Raw genomic sequence first — 17,938 nt, 5'->3', positions numbered from 1 at the left:
TTCTCTAAGGACAAGACAATTTTGCTAAAACATGCTTTCCCCACAGACACTTGTCGATCGTGTAAGTACACTCAGGACTACTAGTGGTCTTACACAGGATTAATACTCAATAATAGCAAAGTCACTTTGTAAGCCTGTCACACTGACCTTATTCAGCTCGTGCCTAGTCAGACAGCTATCCTACAACACACTTTCATTACATCTGGATGGTGGGAAATCATAGATCTGGAAAGAAGACTAGACTATACCTCTAATCATATCTAATGATACACTGGATCAAGGGACTGTACATGGTGAAATTATGTGTCACAAAAGCCTTTCAATATTGTTGGCTGAAAATAATTTTTCTGAATATTATGAACTGAGCAGACTTGAATATTCAAATGCTGTCTTTTATGAAGGTAACAACAGACACAATCTAGGCTAAATTAACCTGTTCACTCCAGGAACCTGGTGGCCTGTGTATTAAGTCTATGGGGAATTTAGAATTCAGTAAGGAATGGGTTAAAGTAGCTGCAAGTAAATTGGAGGCTCATTTGTTGGTTCTATTCTTGCATGGTTTGACCACTCTTGCAAAACTTGCTGCTGTTGCAAGTTTCTGTATTGTCAGAGAGCCATGGTCAAATCTGCATGGCAGTCAGAGGCTGATAGAATCTGTCTTTGCAGAGAAATACTCGAAGGTAAAATGTGTAAAACCTTGGAAACTACTCAGAGTATCACATGGGTCCATTTGCTTTACTTCTTTCTCTCTCTTTTTTTTTATTATTTTATTTCTGATGTTCTTAACCTCTCAACTATATATGACAAGATAAAACAATCATGATGACATATTAGCATATTGTCAAATGATCCTACTACAAAATTTTCAAATCAGCTAATACCTTACATCCCAAATCCTCCATGAAAGTTGGAGTGAACCCCTACAGTTCAACCCTGGAAAAATGACTTGGGCAAGACAATACTGCAATGTATGCACATATTTGTATTACACATACCAGATTTGGTCATGTGTTGACTTTGTACATTTGATGCTGAGCTATGGGCAAAATGTCCAAGGTAAAATGGACTTTAAAGCACACCTGCCATTCCTTCTGTCACAACCATGTCAGTCAGCAAAGTATTGAATGCATCAGCTGAGATCAGAGGACTTTGGGGCTCTCCCATTGGTCCCTTCCCCGATGATGTCACTGGTCTCCAAGCTCTCACCAACGATCATGTTCCCTAGTCTCTCTCTGACCTTCACATGTCCTTTATCTGGCATTCAAGTTAGCTTTTATACAATGTTAGCCCGCTTTTGTTTTTGCTTTCATATCTTTGGATACAGCACAGGTTCACAACCAATGACCTTAGGTGCAAATCACAATGAGTGAAGTTGACAGCTTTTGGTCAAAGTATAACCTTTTCTCATGAAATGGAATTTAGCACTTATGGTAATGACTCCTTATATTTTGTTGCACTTATTTCACTATAGATACATCAGTAGTATTGGTATAGAAACTAATTATAGAGACAAAAATTGCTTGACTGACACTTCAATGGCACACATATAAACCTTCTTGATCTGATCCTCTGCCAAATCAATACAACATACTAATCTTTTGGCTAGTCATAATCCATTTCATATTCCGTTGTGTGGTTTAACCGACCTCATACCACATCATGAAAAATGAGGGGTTGTAATGAGATACAAAACATCCAAACTAATGGCAAAATTCACAGTGTTAAGTCTCGCTACACATAGACCCTGTGACCCACTGTATTGGTTCAAGGATTTATATCAATTGATGACAGTATCAACAAAGCCCAGTCCCATGCATACGGAATGGTGTTGCACTGCCCTCATCTGAGGTGAGTTCTCACCCCTGCCTGAGTCTTTCAACATGGGGGCCTCAAATCAAATTTCCTAGCAGGAAGAGATGATGAAGCCAGCAGGGGCCCAGGGTAACAGCTCAACATGCTATCGAATCCCTAGCGATACCAAGGGGGTAAGAGGAATACCCCATCCCTAACCCTTCCTCCCCTCTCCCCCCCCCCCCCCCTCCCAAATAACATAAGGAATGCCAGGGACTGTATGTTACTTTAAATGAAGAGAAACAGTTTGACAGGAAGACTTAGCAGAGAAAACCGCAGCTTCCACCCTCCCATTTTCCCTTCAAAATCTGTTCAAGGCCAGAAATTCCATGAAACAGTGCTCCTATCAGCAAAATATTCCCATCGCCTCCCCCCCCCCCCCCAAAAAAAAAAAAGATGAAAAAATCACAGAGCAAGACAAACATTTACGGCAAATCAGAATTACAAAATTGTAAATTTGTAAGGGGCCATCGGCCAACATACAAATTGTAAATGGCAACCTATGTCTGCATATGGAACTCCTATCTGCTTATAAGTGTGAGTTCGATGGGCTGGATGTTGCATAGTTTCTGGTATAAATGCATTGATGTACAAGTTCAGGAGTAGAAGATGGAGCAGCATGACCTCATCTTGCTAATTCATCATTGCAATTTGCCTCTAAGCTGCGCGTGCATGGTATTTTCATTCATGCAATATCACACTTCTTGCAAAATAAGACTTCATACCAAACCTGCATTGCCCCCCCCCCCCACCCCTTCATAAATTTCATGAAAAACTTGAACCATGAACACCTTGAAAGCAAACAAAAAATAGTAATAATAATGATAATAATAATGATGATAATGATAATGATGACAAAAACAATAATAATAATTATGATAATCATGATGAAAATAATACTAATTATCAGTGTTATTATCATCTTAATTCAAATAATAATCTCCTTGTGTATTTCCCTTCTATGTCACATGAGTTTAATGCTATCTGACTCTCCCTAGAGTAGAAGACACACTCACTTTATAGCTCAGATAAGTGACGATGAAGAATGTTGCCCCATCACCATTTTCCTCTCCCCTCCCCATCCACACCACCCACCCCCCGCCCACCCTCTTTCCAAGGAGGATATTGTACATAACATTTTATTATTCAAGAAGGAAAGGACATTTTAAAAGTATAAAGATTTTAATCTTCTGATATTTTTTTTCAACTAGGGACATTTTTTAAAGGACTGCAACCAAATGTATGACTGTTTACTGTGTGGATGTTTTGATTTATTGATTATGTTGTATGAATTAATCTACTTTTTTCATTCATTCATGAATATAGTACACAGTATACCCTGAAAAAATGGCATACATAACTTTAACAAACACAAAATGTTACTATTTACTCATTTATCTTATCTATCAATCAATCTAGGCCCTAATCTATAGAACTATTATGAATACTACACACACATACTTCCTGACAAAAATGCATAACTCTAACAAACAAGCATATGAAAATACAAACACACATTGAAAAAATAATAAAATGAAGTCAAACCACATTCAAGCTGATGTGGTATAACCATCTCACCACAGAAAATCACACTTATACCACAAGCCTCCATGTTAATGTTGATGCATATATCGGTCACACCTACCACAACAAAATCTCGGGATAAGCAGTCAATATCCAGACATTGATCACAGATGAGGATGAAATGCTGAATTTGACCACAACCTCATGAAAATTAAGCCACGTGTGAATGGGGTGATGTCAATTCCAATCACCTTTAAATTGAGGACCTACAAAATGCAGAGGCCCATGGCATGTGTGCAAAATGAAACAGACCATACAACCCTACAATTATGTGTTCAATGCCACAAACTTCAAAAGTTGTTATAAGATACTGTTTCTAATTTCAGGAGAAAAACAAAATGACTTTCAGTTGATGGGTGATGAAGTTATAATTCTCTCTCTGCTCTGCTATTTCAGGGAAAGACTGATGTTTCATACAGGTACACATTATAAAATCAAAATATTCACTCTTCCTTAAAAAAAAAAAGAATACCAAAGTGAGAAAAAAATACTTAAGGATTGAGAGTACTTGGAATGATTTCTTCCATTGTCTATGAGTCAATTTATGCTAATTATACTGACTAATAAAAAGTAATACAAGTTTACAGAAAACTCTTTTCAGACCTATACTCTTCTACACAGATCTCAGGGATTCTATAGTTATGGTGGTGGTGTGTATGTGTTTGTTTGTATGGGGTGGGAGAGGGGAGGGGGTATTCCTGCCCACCCCTTCCATTCTCAAGACTGTCATGACTAACTGTCTCATTCTTTCTATTTTTTTATCTCAATGCAAAAGAAAATCTGGGCATGTCTATTTCCAGTGACACCATGACTGATGTACATTATACATCCAATGGATGACAGCTACACTAACTGTAGGTGATACCACCCCGAGGATCTATTTCTGTAGCGGTGTGGAGTGTCTCCACTGTTATTTTAGCCTCTTTTACTTGAATATCAACTGCCTCTGAACTCTGAAGTAGACTAGAAGACAATGTCGAAGCCCAAATTTACGCCACTGCTATCCCTTTCGGATACCTGAATGACATGTCAATCTCAATTGAGTCATAAATCCCACTGGAGGCTTGCTTATATCTCAAGAACAGAAAAGTACCACAGAGAGAAATGTATGTTCGGCTACCTAGTCCTTCACACCTTTCTGAAAGGGCTAGTACCTGCGAGTATCGGAATTTTAGTGGCTGTTTGTCAAGAGATGGCCCAGTAAAAACAACCCTGGAACCCACATCTATTTTTTGAGACCCCGGTGCCAATACTCTGTAATCAATATGCCAAGTATTTAAATCCCAATAACAACAGCGGTACAGCACATGGTAAAGAATGGGGTGGATGGTAAAGAATGGGGTGGAATGCGCAGAAGGGGACCAGATAGGTACTGTATGTGGCATTCACGTGCTCCAAGTAAACAAGTCCTCGTGGACGATGCGTGTGCGCAGCCGATTGTGTGCGCCTGCGAGGCTGGAATCCCTGCCTTGAGAGGTGAGAAAATAGCGCTCCGGCACTAATAGGCCATCAAAGTAAACGACCGACGCATTTATTCCGAATGATGCTAAAAAGGGAACACACCATAATCCATACAAGTCACAAAGGTTATTCACTTTATTCTGCAGAGAGAATGCACAAACCAATCTGCCACAACAGTATGTCCCCCAAAATATTACAATCAGATTTTTGCATTGGTAACACCCAATGTGATTAAACTGTCTAAATGCAACTTCAGGGTCTTAAAATATAACATCTTAGCTCTATTTTGCAGAAAACCCCATTCAATTTGGTTAAAGGGACTGTACAGTACTGGTTGAGGTGGGGATTCATGTTTTGAACATTCCTAAGTGAGATAATGAGAAACCTCTTATGAAATATGAAACAGCATGTAATTTTAAGAAGGATTCAACGTTTATTTTATGAAAATTGGTTTTCAAATGACTAAGATATCAAAAAAAGTGATAATAATAAAAGGCGACAGGCCACGCCTTTTATTAGGATCTCTTTCTTTCGTGTTGTTTTTGGATATCTCAGCCATTCCAAAACCGATTTTCATCAAATAAAGTTTTGATACCCCTTAGAATTGCATGCTCTTTGACATCTTATAGAGTGGTTTCTGAATATCTCGCAAAATTTTAAAAGCTAAATCCTCACCTCAACCAGAACTGTACACACCCTTTAAAGCGGTCACAGAGAAATGTGGATTGTTGTAAAGCATGTCATGAGTCCGATTCTTCCAAGTTTGGCACTTGGATGCTCTTGGAACTGCTTGTGTAAACACGATAGACAGAACTTGGAGGGAAGGGATCCCTGATATGCTCTACAAAAATCCTAATTTCTCTTTGACCACTGAAGCAAACTGAATGGGGTTTTCTGTAAGATGTGGGCAATGAGTTATAGTTTCATACCCTGAAATTGTGTTTGGATTGACTCACTATTTTTCAAGTTATCGTTGCGGAGGATACAATTGTAATTTTTGAGGGGACATACGGTATATGGCACCTGTTTGTTCATCAGTGGCGTACAGAACATATTTGCTTGATTTAGGGTTTGAATCTCAAAGCTGTTGGGTTACAACAGCTGTAACTTGCTCTTAAAATTTTGTTGATCAATGCTTTATATACTGTATATGAATAACTTTCCTCTCTATGTGCTACATTTTGACAGTCTATCCTTGAGCAAACCAGGGGAGTGTTTCACAAAGAATTTAAGATGATCTTAAATTTAAAGATCACCTTAAAATCATGGTAGGCTGTGTGTGACTTCAATAATATTCTAACTTTCATATGAGAATTAAAATTTGGGAGACTTTTTCATACAGGCATTAATTAACAAAATAAACGAAGGGACAGTTTTTTTTTTCTTTCTGTAAATTTTGATAACAATTTGGAGCAGGTTCTGAACGCAGATAAAACTGAAATGAGAAACCAACCACCTATCTTATTTTGGTATCCATCCCTCATCCCCTATCCACAACCAATGCTTTTCATGGAAAAGCTACACTGTATTACAAACTTGTTTATAGTGGAGAGGTTTGTGTGGTTTCGTATAATCATGCCCGATATTCTAATCCCAAATTAAAACTGTGTTTTATTAAAGAAGTGACACAGTATCAGACAACTGTGGCAAAGCTATTTTGAACACTAGAAAGCAGCTTAAAAATAGGTCTTCGTAAGATGTTACCATCAATTACTACCAATAACCTTGACTGTGTCACATTGCATAATTAGCTCATCTCACCAATGTAAGCAGCTGATTGACATTTTAAAAGAAAATACAGCAGTAGTAGTTAAAAACAAATTATAATACAAAATTTTTAAGTTTCAAGTAGCCACAGATATTGGACATGTCTCCAAACAATGACCAACTGTGTTTATATCTTTCAGACTATCCACCCACACAAGAAAACGGGCGAATGATGCCAACCCCTCATGGTTTGCTCAAGGTGACTAGCATTAGTCAGCAAAACGGTATCAACCAAGCACACTGTACCATACGCTTGAATTAATAAATGAAGACTATCCAAAACTAGAAATGTCACTACAGCGACTGGTTATACCCCCGCCAAACAACATTTCATAAGCTTTGGTCAAAACAACATTTCATAAGCTTTGGTCAAAAAACTGAGGAAGTAGTTATATCCGCAAGATCTTTCCTTGATCTTCTGCCATTAATATGCCGTTACCATGGCAATGTACTTTCGGGTACTGTCGAAAAATGCGTCTTGCACATCTACAACCAAAGGCACACATCTGTACCAAGTTTCATGGAAATTGGGCAAAAACTGAGGAAGTAGTTTGCAACACAAAATTTTCCATCATTTTGGCTCATAATATGTGAGCTGTTACCATGGCAACATACTTTTTGTCACTGTCAAGAAATGTGTCATGCTGACCTATATCCTAAGACAAACATTCAATATGAATTCCATGAGAATTGGAAGAACACTGATGAAGCAGTTTTGCCATGAAGCATTTTGCCCTATATTTTACCAATAACATGCCGTTACCATGGCAACGCACCTTTTGCCACTGCGGAAATATGTGTCTTGCACATTAACATATTCAGATGAACATCTGTACCTAATTTCATAAAAATTGATCAAAAACTGTGGGAGGAGTTCGCGACGCAAGATTTGTACCCATTTTTGCCCATAATATGCCGTTACCATGGCAACATACTTTTGGGTACTGTCAAAAAATACGTCTTGCACATCTACAACCCAAGGCACACATCTGTGCCAAGTTTTATGGGAATCGGTTGAAAACTGAAGAAGTAGTTCGCGACGCAAGATTTGCAATGGGCCGACCGCCCGACCGACCGACCGCCCGACCGACCGCCCGACCGCCCGACCGCCCGACCGTCCGCTGATTCCTATATACCCCCTTCAAACTTCGTTTGGCGGGGGTATAAAAATGGTAAAAGGTTTTGATACAGACAGTATTTCATACAAGATGAAGGCCATTAATAAAAGAATGTAGATCTTAGTAAATCAAAGAGATCTGTTGCCATACAATCACGATGGGGGGGGGGGGGGGCGTAGAAACTTCTTGGCAAAGCAAGATCCTCCCCAGCAAGCCTTGAGATTCATAGCTAATTTTCCATGTAATTGGCACATCGTCAGTCCCATTAAAACTCGCTACAGCGAAGACGGAGGTAATGACGCCCTCCTCCCAATTGGGAGCACTCAGGAGACACCGTGAAAGAAACGTCCACTGGCGTTGGCGGTGTCATTTGACGACGGGATCCGCCTCGAGCGCGATCGTTTGTGACACCGCATCTCAACGACTTGACCGATTGACGGTGCCGCGGGGTTGACAAACTATTTGTGAGTCATGCGCAGGGTGCCAGGAAGTGTGAAAGAGGTAATTAGGTGGATCGCAATAGCTAGTGAAGTTTCCTGGACATCTAGTCCTCCTCCCCTCTGCCCACCTGCCATGCTTAGCCTCCCACACCCTCCCCACCCTATCCCCTCTATTAAAAATCATAACAGCGAAAGACTAGAAATAGAATAGATAACAAGCAACAAGCAAGTTTTAATGCAATGTATACTATTTCAGCCACATGATGTATCATAGTACTAGATGTTGATTCAAATTTTGAGTGAAATTGGTTGGTAAAACGAGAGAAGATCACACGTAATCTTGCACCCGCACATCTTCAAAACCCAGCGTCTCTTCGCACCTCCTTTTCTGCCAGACCCCTGCATTCATCTTCCTCTCTCCAATTACTTCATGGCCCACATACAAAAACCTGTTATGGCGACCAAGCCTTCTCCTCCATTGCCGCCACCCTTTGGAATAAACTCCCTCTTAATATTCAGAATGCCTCATCTATTGAATCATTTAAAATTTTTCTCAAAACTCATCTGTTAAATCAGTTGTAACTTTTTGTTTTCTGGAGGTGCACACAGTCAGTTATTCATTATTGTATCACTGTATCACCTGCATTGTTTTTCTTCTTTTTTTTTTTGTGACTGTAATTTTGGTTTTGCATTGTCCTGTTATTGTGTTTTCTAGTCTTTTTGTGTGAATAGCACCAGTGCGCTTAGAAACACCAGTATATGTATAAAGCGCCATATAAATGCAATTATCATTATTATTATTACTATTATAATTATTATTATTATTATTATCATTATTATTATTATTATTATCATCATCATCATCATCATCATCATCACCATCATCATCATCATTATTATTATTATTATTATCATTATTATTATAATGATTATTAGGATCTATCCAAAGATATAATGCCTACAGCACCCATGGGATGACTACTTAAAAAAAAAGGAAAAAACAAAACAGTGCCAATTCTAATACCAGAGTGGCTACATACTGTTAACTGATTTCAATCCATGGTTTCATGCCACAGAAAGGTTGAATGACTGCCTTGGCTGCACGGAGCTTTTTTTTTTAAAGTTTACTTTATTTCATTTATCTACTTTTTCTATGGAAGGGGGGGGGGGGGGAGAGGACTGCGACAACACCGAAGTCACCAAACTATGAAGGACAGTCAGACAACTATACTAGCTGTCCTCATCTGACCGACAGTCAAGTGTCACTTCTATTGTTTCTGTGAGCGGGAAGTGATCTAAAGCTTGCTTTCCTGCCAGAGTTCGCAGTGAAAACAGACTTTCATTGTAAACTACTGACAATGAAAACTGCAAAGTGCAGTCTGTAATATCAAATCTGCCTCCAAATTGTTTCGCTTGTAAATAGCATGTGCTTCACACCATGAATAGTTACATTCAAACCTTTGGCTTATATAGCTCCAATTCGATGCAGTTTCGCTAAACAAATAGGCCCTAATTCATTTCAATACATTTCATTTTATTCTCCACAACTGATACAGGAAAGATTTGCATTTTGACAGACCTTATCCAAGGACATAAAAACTACAACTAGTTTGTCGCTGTTGTTGGTTTTTATTATTGATGCAACTGATTTTAAGCATGATTGCATCTATTCATACTCTGTAAGATCGTTAAGCAGTACAATATTCATGACCAAAATATGAGCAACTTCTCTCCACGTATTAAAACAATTTGCAAAACACACACAAACATGCACAATACAATGTATCTCAGTGCTCTCTCAATATACAGTGTATGCTTCCAAATCATGTGAAGCATTCATGCCATTTATAATCTTTTAATTCTAAATAGCCTACGTACATGACAGCTTTATGCAATATCCATTCTGATAAAAAGCCTCTCATTGTTTTTTCTTTTAATTTCCCTGATGAAAACTCTGTGAGAATTCATGCAAAAAACCCTTTGCTGAAACATGGTGTTCTGCTCAGTTTTGTTATTTTTGCTGTTTTTTCTGGCTTTGGGTTTTTTTTAATGCCTGAATGCCTTACAAAGAAGTTTTCTGGGGGTTTTCTTGCAAGAAAATCAGTGATATGACCAAGAAAGTTAGATATTAAAGTAATCTTTGATCAATGTCTGATTTTCTTCATATTTTAACCAAACTGTTCCTTAAAATCTGTACACACATTTACATTGCTTTAATCAAAATAATCTTCTTTTTTCTTTTGTCATTGTAAGTACAGCATTATCATGGTATAGCTGTTATTATCATTAACATTAATATTAATACTATTAGCTGTAGTAAAAATAATACAATTAATAATGGGGATACCATCAAGAGGTATAATATCACCATCATTCATCCAATTTTAAACTAATCACTATATAACTGCACTAATAGGTGAAAGTGGCATGAATTTGTGTTAAATGTGATTGAATGCTGAAGCATTGTGTGAAAGTAATGCAATGCCTATGAGACACTTCCTGTCCAGAGATCAACAATATTAATGACTGCCCCCAAAATAGTGTACATACAATGCAGTTGTGTTTTGTAGAATACTCCTAAGGCGGGCAACTGGGCAAATTACCGGTTCATCTTGCTAATTTGTACAACGCACACGAATGTAATTAATCACATGCGAATTAGATTTGCAATGACGTCCTTGGAAAAAGCACACGGCACTGCAAACTGCAAATTTTATTAGTGTGAGGCGACACAGGTAGCAGAACAGGTGGCGTGCATATGTACGCACTCCACATTACCAGCGAAATTACAAAAACAAAAAAAATGCATGCTGTGACAGGATTACGCAGGAATTTATTCAATCATATGGCTTCTCACCCCTCGAAGTAGATGATACATTTCACATCCAGAACACTGTGAGTCAATCAATACTAGACTTCATATCATTAGCAATTCACACTGTCTGCAAAATAAAACCTGACACAGTTGCACTTTCAACAAACTTGTTTTCTTGTTATTATTTTGTTTTTAGCTTGTCTGTTGTTGTTGTTTTTTTTTTTTTTTTGGGGGGGGGGATGGGGGTTGATTTGGGGAGGAGGTACTATTAAACAATGGAGAAAGTTGAGGCACATATTGGCACCTGTAGCTCTCTTTTAACTGCCTAAAGACAGCACTTTAGACAATGTTGCATGTCCACAACAAAAATAAAATACTGCCTAAAGTCATTTATCCCATCGTAATGCATCAGCTGGCATCAGAATGAGATTAAAATACAGCATCTGCCCGTCCAGTTTTGATGAAATTCCTAACACTCCGTAATGATTTTACTTCAATTTCTATTGCATTCCCCTTTTCATAATGGTATAGAATAGCACTTTAATCACACTCCAAAATGCACAAACATCAAATCTGCAACAGATTCCAATATTTCATCTGATGTCTCTATGCATTGGACTGTTTACATTCATCTGTCTATTCTCATTTCCCTTTCAGAGAGTCAGACTATGTCAACTTTTATGGAGTGCAGATGGCCTGCATGTTTCCATTCTCCCCGCTGAGCTCAATAAATTGGGCGGAATTTAGATTTGCGCCTGGAAGACAGTGACAAGTTTGGAGAAACAAGAAAAAACACCCAACTACATGCACACACTTGCTCACACACAGACAAAGCACATACACATAAAATTGTCACAAATGCACAACCAAAAAAAACACACACATACAAACAGACATACATACACAGTAACTTGCACAATATTACCAACATCATACTTCTTGGAATGACAAAAATAGGAGTAGACAGTTAGTCATAACGAGATTCTATCCAAGCAACTCAATTGTTCTGATTTATCAACGAGACTAAAAAACCATAATGGAAGGATCGCGAGAGACCCGTAGAACGTTAAATGGCAGAGAGCACTTTAACGAGGGCTTTACGAGGAGATAGGATCCGAAGTGTTCGCTTCCTGACACCTCAGCGTCTCGCACTGACAGGAACAATGGGGTGATGAAGAATCTCAGACAACAAAGTTATCCAGTCATAATCGTCTCGTTTTCGCACAAAATTGCTCTAAATTGGATTTAGACAAAGACTGGGACAATACGTGGCACTTGCAGGGTCAGGAACAATGGTGGTGGGGGGGGGGGAGGAGCAGAGTAAAAGTTTTAAAGTTTACAAAGTGTAGTTAATGCACATAGTCATTCAACAACATTCAACCTCATTAACATTATCATATCACAAATTGGGCAGCATACATTTTAAATGCATCAATCATATGTCATAAGCTCAGGTAATTAATGGTGCTGATTGTTTTGCCAAATTGTTGTTTTGCTGTCGCTATTTGTTTCTTTCTGCTACAATGTAGTTGTTTGCAAGGTTGTCACTTGTTTTTGTTTCTGTTTGTGTTCCATTGGGGCAAACAAAGAAAGGAGGACATTAAACCAATTAGTAATGACTGCATTAACTGGGCCCTGTTTTATGAAGAGTTATCAAACATAATTGATAATATAGTTGCTTTCTATCATAAGTCTATGGTAGCCTGTGTGGTACAGGAATTTACAATCAATTTTATCTTTTGATAAAACGGGCCCTGGACACTTTAAAGGGTTTGTACAGTACTGGTTGAGGTGGGGATTCATGTTTTGAACATTCCTACGTGAGTTAATGAGAAACCTCTTATGAAATACGAAAGAGCATGTAATTTTAAGAAGGATTCAACATTTATTTGATGAAAATTGGATTTCAAACAGCTGAGATATCCAAAAAAAACAATAATAATAAAAGGCGACAGGCCACGCCTTTTATTAGGATCTCTTTGTTTCATCTTGTTTTTGGATATCTCAGCCATTTCAAAACCGATTTTTATCAAATAAACTTTTGATATCCCATAGAATTGCATTCTCTTTGACATCTCGTAGAGTGGTTTCTGAATATCTCGCAAAATGTTAAAAGCTAAATCCTCACCTCGACCAGAACTGTACACACCCTTTAAACTGAATCACTCACATGTTCACATGAGACCATGCTAGTCCAAGGGAACATGCACACTTAAATTTTCACCTCTGCAATCTTTTGGTCTACAAACACCCCCTAAAACAAAACAAAACAAAACAAAACCTAAACATGATGATTATGCAAATTTGTAGGGCAATTTGTCAATCAGTTGCAATGATGATTATGCTTTGACATTGAATACCAGACAGGGAATCCAAAGGAAAAATTTTATCCCTTTGTGTCTGTGATAGTGCGAGCATTGAAACACGAGTCCAGGAAGATGGAGGCTAGTGCATGACAGCAGAAATTCTGTCTGACATGTTTTAATCTGTCATGGACACATTCCCCCCTTGGTATTGATGTATCCAAACACCCTTGGACTTGGTTGTAGCTGGAAACCCTTTCAGACTGGCATAAGAACTGGTATGAAAACACATTTAGAATCTTTGAATGAAAGTGTCTAATGCCAATTAAAAGCAATTACTATGCGAGATAAAGCAACCTCAAATCATGTTTCTCAAACACATTCCTGGAAAACATATTTCTATTAAAACCATGTTTACAACTGGTATTATGTTTTGGTCCTAAGCTGTTAAACTAGTCATATTTTTTTTTTCTGGATCCTATGCGTACTTGGAATCTCAATGGTTTGCACTCCAATTACAATAGAGATATACTTGTATACAGACTGATATTGAACTGTTATACCCAAATTGTGGGGTTTTTATTTTCACAAATTTTGTGAGTCAGGTGCTATTCACAAATTTAAAACATGCAAAAATATCAACTCTGATCTCAACATGAATGTGGACGCACACATACATTTCTCCATCCAATGCTATTCCACGATCAGGAATTCAACCACTTGCAAAACTGTTGGAAAATTCCAATTTGAAAAAAAAAAAAAAAGGCTACAAACTTTTATGGCATGTACAGCATTTAATCATTTCTACCATAGTGCATGCAAATTGGCACATCAGGGGCCTGTTTCATAAAACTTGTTATCAGTGACAACTGCCACATTTTTATGACAAATTTGCTCTCAGCCAATCAGATGCAATGATTTCAGTAGCTTGTCACATCTATGACAACTTGTCACTGATAACAAGTTTTATGAAAGGGGGCCCTGATGTGTGTCATCATGTCAAAGATTGCACGTTTGATACACATGGCATGGCATTTGAGATACAACCATCACACAAAACTTAGTTTGCCATAGATACATTGTGTATACATTTGAAGTGGTTTGTGAGGTGGTTCCTTCAATCAAGTTAAAAAATATGTTTCCATTATCATAAACATGGTTACGAACGAGTTCTTTCACAAGTGTGAAACCCACTCAGCCTGACAGGAAGAGCTCAGGGGAAAACACAACCCATGACAATAAAACCCCAAGATTATTCCTGTAATCCTCCCATGCTGTCCATAACAAAAACAGGAAGGATCAGGCTGAGACAAAAACCTCTGCAAGTATCTCATCTTACCTTGGACCACATCAATACTTGCGTGACAACCTCTTTTGGGGGGATTCTCTTTGAGTGGATCGACCACAACATCAACGTCTGCAACTCAAAATAGCTTTTAAGTTAGACCACGGAGATCCATGGTTATACCCTACCTACAGTGTGTATTTTGTAGATGTCCAAGTACATACAGTAAGATACAGTAAAAGAAACAAACAAGGGGGGGGGGGGGGGTCCAGACAGAACAAACTGTATACCTCACATCTCATGATGAATGCTGGCATATATAATAAAACCTCAAAAATATTAATACTAAAGAGAATAAAAAGGGTCTGTATCTATACCATACATAGCAGAATGTGTTATCTTTTGAAGGTAAGAACTAAAATCCAGCATACAATGTATTTTACAAGCTCATGTTCCTACCTCCCCCCCCCCCCCCAAAAAAAAAAAAAAATGACAACAATCAAACAAATGTGAGAAAATCAAAATGTTATGCATACATTTTTGTTGACATCAAATAAAGTATGTGATGCTTTTTCACCTCAATTCTAGTACAAGTAGTTTGATTTATAATCTTAATGCAGGATTAAAGTCATTTTACATAAATATCTTCTTTTTTTTTAAACAAGGGCTAATTCGAGGGTTCATTTTGTGATAAGGCCCATATAGGCCTTAATATCAAAATGTTAGGGTCGAAGGGATAATAATTTGTTCTGAAAATGTTGCACACTGACCTCATAAAATTTATCTTTGAAATAATTTCAAATTGTCAACAATATTACCAAATGATTCTAAAGATACATCAGAAGAGCTGATGCACACACAACAAACACACACACACACACACACACACACACACACACCCACACACACACACACACACACACAAATACGAGGTCATGTGCAAATACCACTGAATGCTTGTTGCAGAATGGATGACGCTAGAGCTAGAGTTTAGAAAATATACAAATAGAATAACAGTATTGATCTTTTAACTGTTTTTCACTCCCCCTGCCCTATCTAATATCCCCTCTCTCTAATTTTCTCATTCATTCTTATACTCCCTCTGTATAATACCATCTCCATCTCCATCCCCCTCCCCTCACTCTATAGCTCTCTGATCTTTCTACCTCATTCAAGATCCAATGGATTTCCAAAAGCCAAATCAGATTCTATTCATGGTCCAATCCTGTGGCTTTAAGACCCATTCATGGCAAAGGAAACTTGTCAACTGGGTGCATTGATCGGAAAAGACAATAGAGGACCACAGCCATACATATACTGTAGGTAAAAACACCATGAGGCTTTGGTCAGGAAAACACACCTACAAGAACCAGTATGGGTGGGACTACAGAGATTGCACAAGCTGAACACACAAATACCTCCAGTTTACTCTGTATCATTCCTTGGAAAGCACTTCTAACCTGCTGACAAAAGCTGATTTCGATATAAACATTTTCCATAGACACCTGCCTTTAGAAGTATACTTGGGACAATTCTTTAATTGGTTTAAACATGGGTGGAACAAGGGTGATGGCTTTTATACACTAAAATATGATTCATACAACAAAATATTATGTAGTCACAAGAAGTATACATGTACATAAAAATGTATATATCTCTGCGAATGCTCACATCCCCATCTAACGATGTCCAAATGATTTGAGATCTCGTTTCGAGGTGATGAATTACATGACTTGCATGTCAGTGATATGCTAGGGTTCTAAACTTTGCAAGCTTGATTATATTTTGTACTGTACCATGATATCAACTCTGATATCACAAATTTGAAGCTTCCTATGTGACCCAAGTCAATATCAAGGAAACCATGATGCAAAACCCTATATGTAGTATTGTACAATGTGTGTATCATACAGAAATCAAAATTGTTCATTCTGCACTCTGCTGCATTGACATCTGTACATATTGTATGCATTCAATAAAAACAATCTTCTTTTCCTTTCCTTTCCTTTTCTGTGGTCTGGATCTAATTTAGTGGCCTGGAAAGTAAACAAGGCCAGACAACCTCCAAAGAACAGCCTTGGTGGAAATTTATAAAAGTTGGCAGAAAGTTGGCATCGCAATATATATCACCAGATTTAACAATATTTTTGTGTCCCATGCACACAAATATTTTGCATCACATTTCAGTAATCAATGTTCAAAAACTGCCTATTTCGGGTGTGTATACACAGGACTGGAAAAGTTCAAGCAGGGGATAAACACAGCATTACATACACTTATGTCGAGGTACAATAGAGGGGGAGGGGGGGGGCTAGCGTTTGAAAGAACATATAGGCAACCCTGGTCATTTTAATGAACTGCACATACATCTATTTAGCTTTCAGTGGATCAATATGCTGCGTGGACGGCTCATGGTCACTGAAATTCACGAAACATTTCGAGTCGGCTGCAACATTGAACAAATTGGAACAGATGTCTCAACAGGATTTGGCAATGTTGATCAATGCCAAACATTCATCATTCCTTTTTCATTCAACCACATTGATACAAATGACACATACTTCAATATCTCACCATCAATTTCTATCACAGTTGAACAAGGCTGATGCAATATTTGTCAGAGAGGTACTGTAAAGTAGGCATAAGGCAGTATAGAAAGCCAAACTGCCTTGAAAATTCTACTCTACGGACTATATGCATGGGATTCTTTGCTCATGGATACAAAAATAAAAGAATGAAGCATTTGAGGTCAGTAGACTTCTCTGAGACAGACTGCATAATTCCTCAATAAAACAAAGCCAAACCAAATGAGTTACATTTGTGCATGAGCAGATAATGGTCAAGTGAGAAAAACCACACACAGAGACACACAGAGTTGTTAAATGAGCAATATCATGGAAAGTTTCATTACATTGCAGTGAAAGAACATTCTGAACATCCAATGGAAGTTGTTAATAAAACATTAAAACAAGGCTGCACACTGGCACTGGTCTGACGGTCCCTGACCAGTAGAAATCACTGACGGACCAGTAACTTTTTCAGGAATTTACCAGTAAAACATGGAAAAGAACTAGGTAGGGCCTACCCAGTACCAATTGGACTGGCGGACATTTTGGGCCAGTAGAAGAAATGGGTTAGTGTGTAGCCCTGATTTAAAAGCAAGTTGGATTACATATTAAAGTCAGTGATATCTAACTTTACTACTGCTTTGTTTTGATTGTTTCAAATTTTTGGTAAGTCAAACCATCGCTATTACACAAAATGCTCTGGCTGAAAGTGGCATTTCATCATGAGGTACTTTTGCCTGACATCTC

Source organism: Diadema antillarum, unplaced genomic scaffold (genome assembly GCF_040938485.1).
Source record: "Diadema antillarum isolate AM-2024a unplaced genomic scaffold, OU_Dant_1.0 seq00000124_RagTag, whole genome shotgun sequence".
NCBI lineage: Eukaryota > Metazoa > Echinodermata > Echinoidea > Diadematoida > Diadematidae > Diadema > Diadema antillarum.
This window is presented reverse-complemented; position numbering follows the sequence as displayed.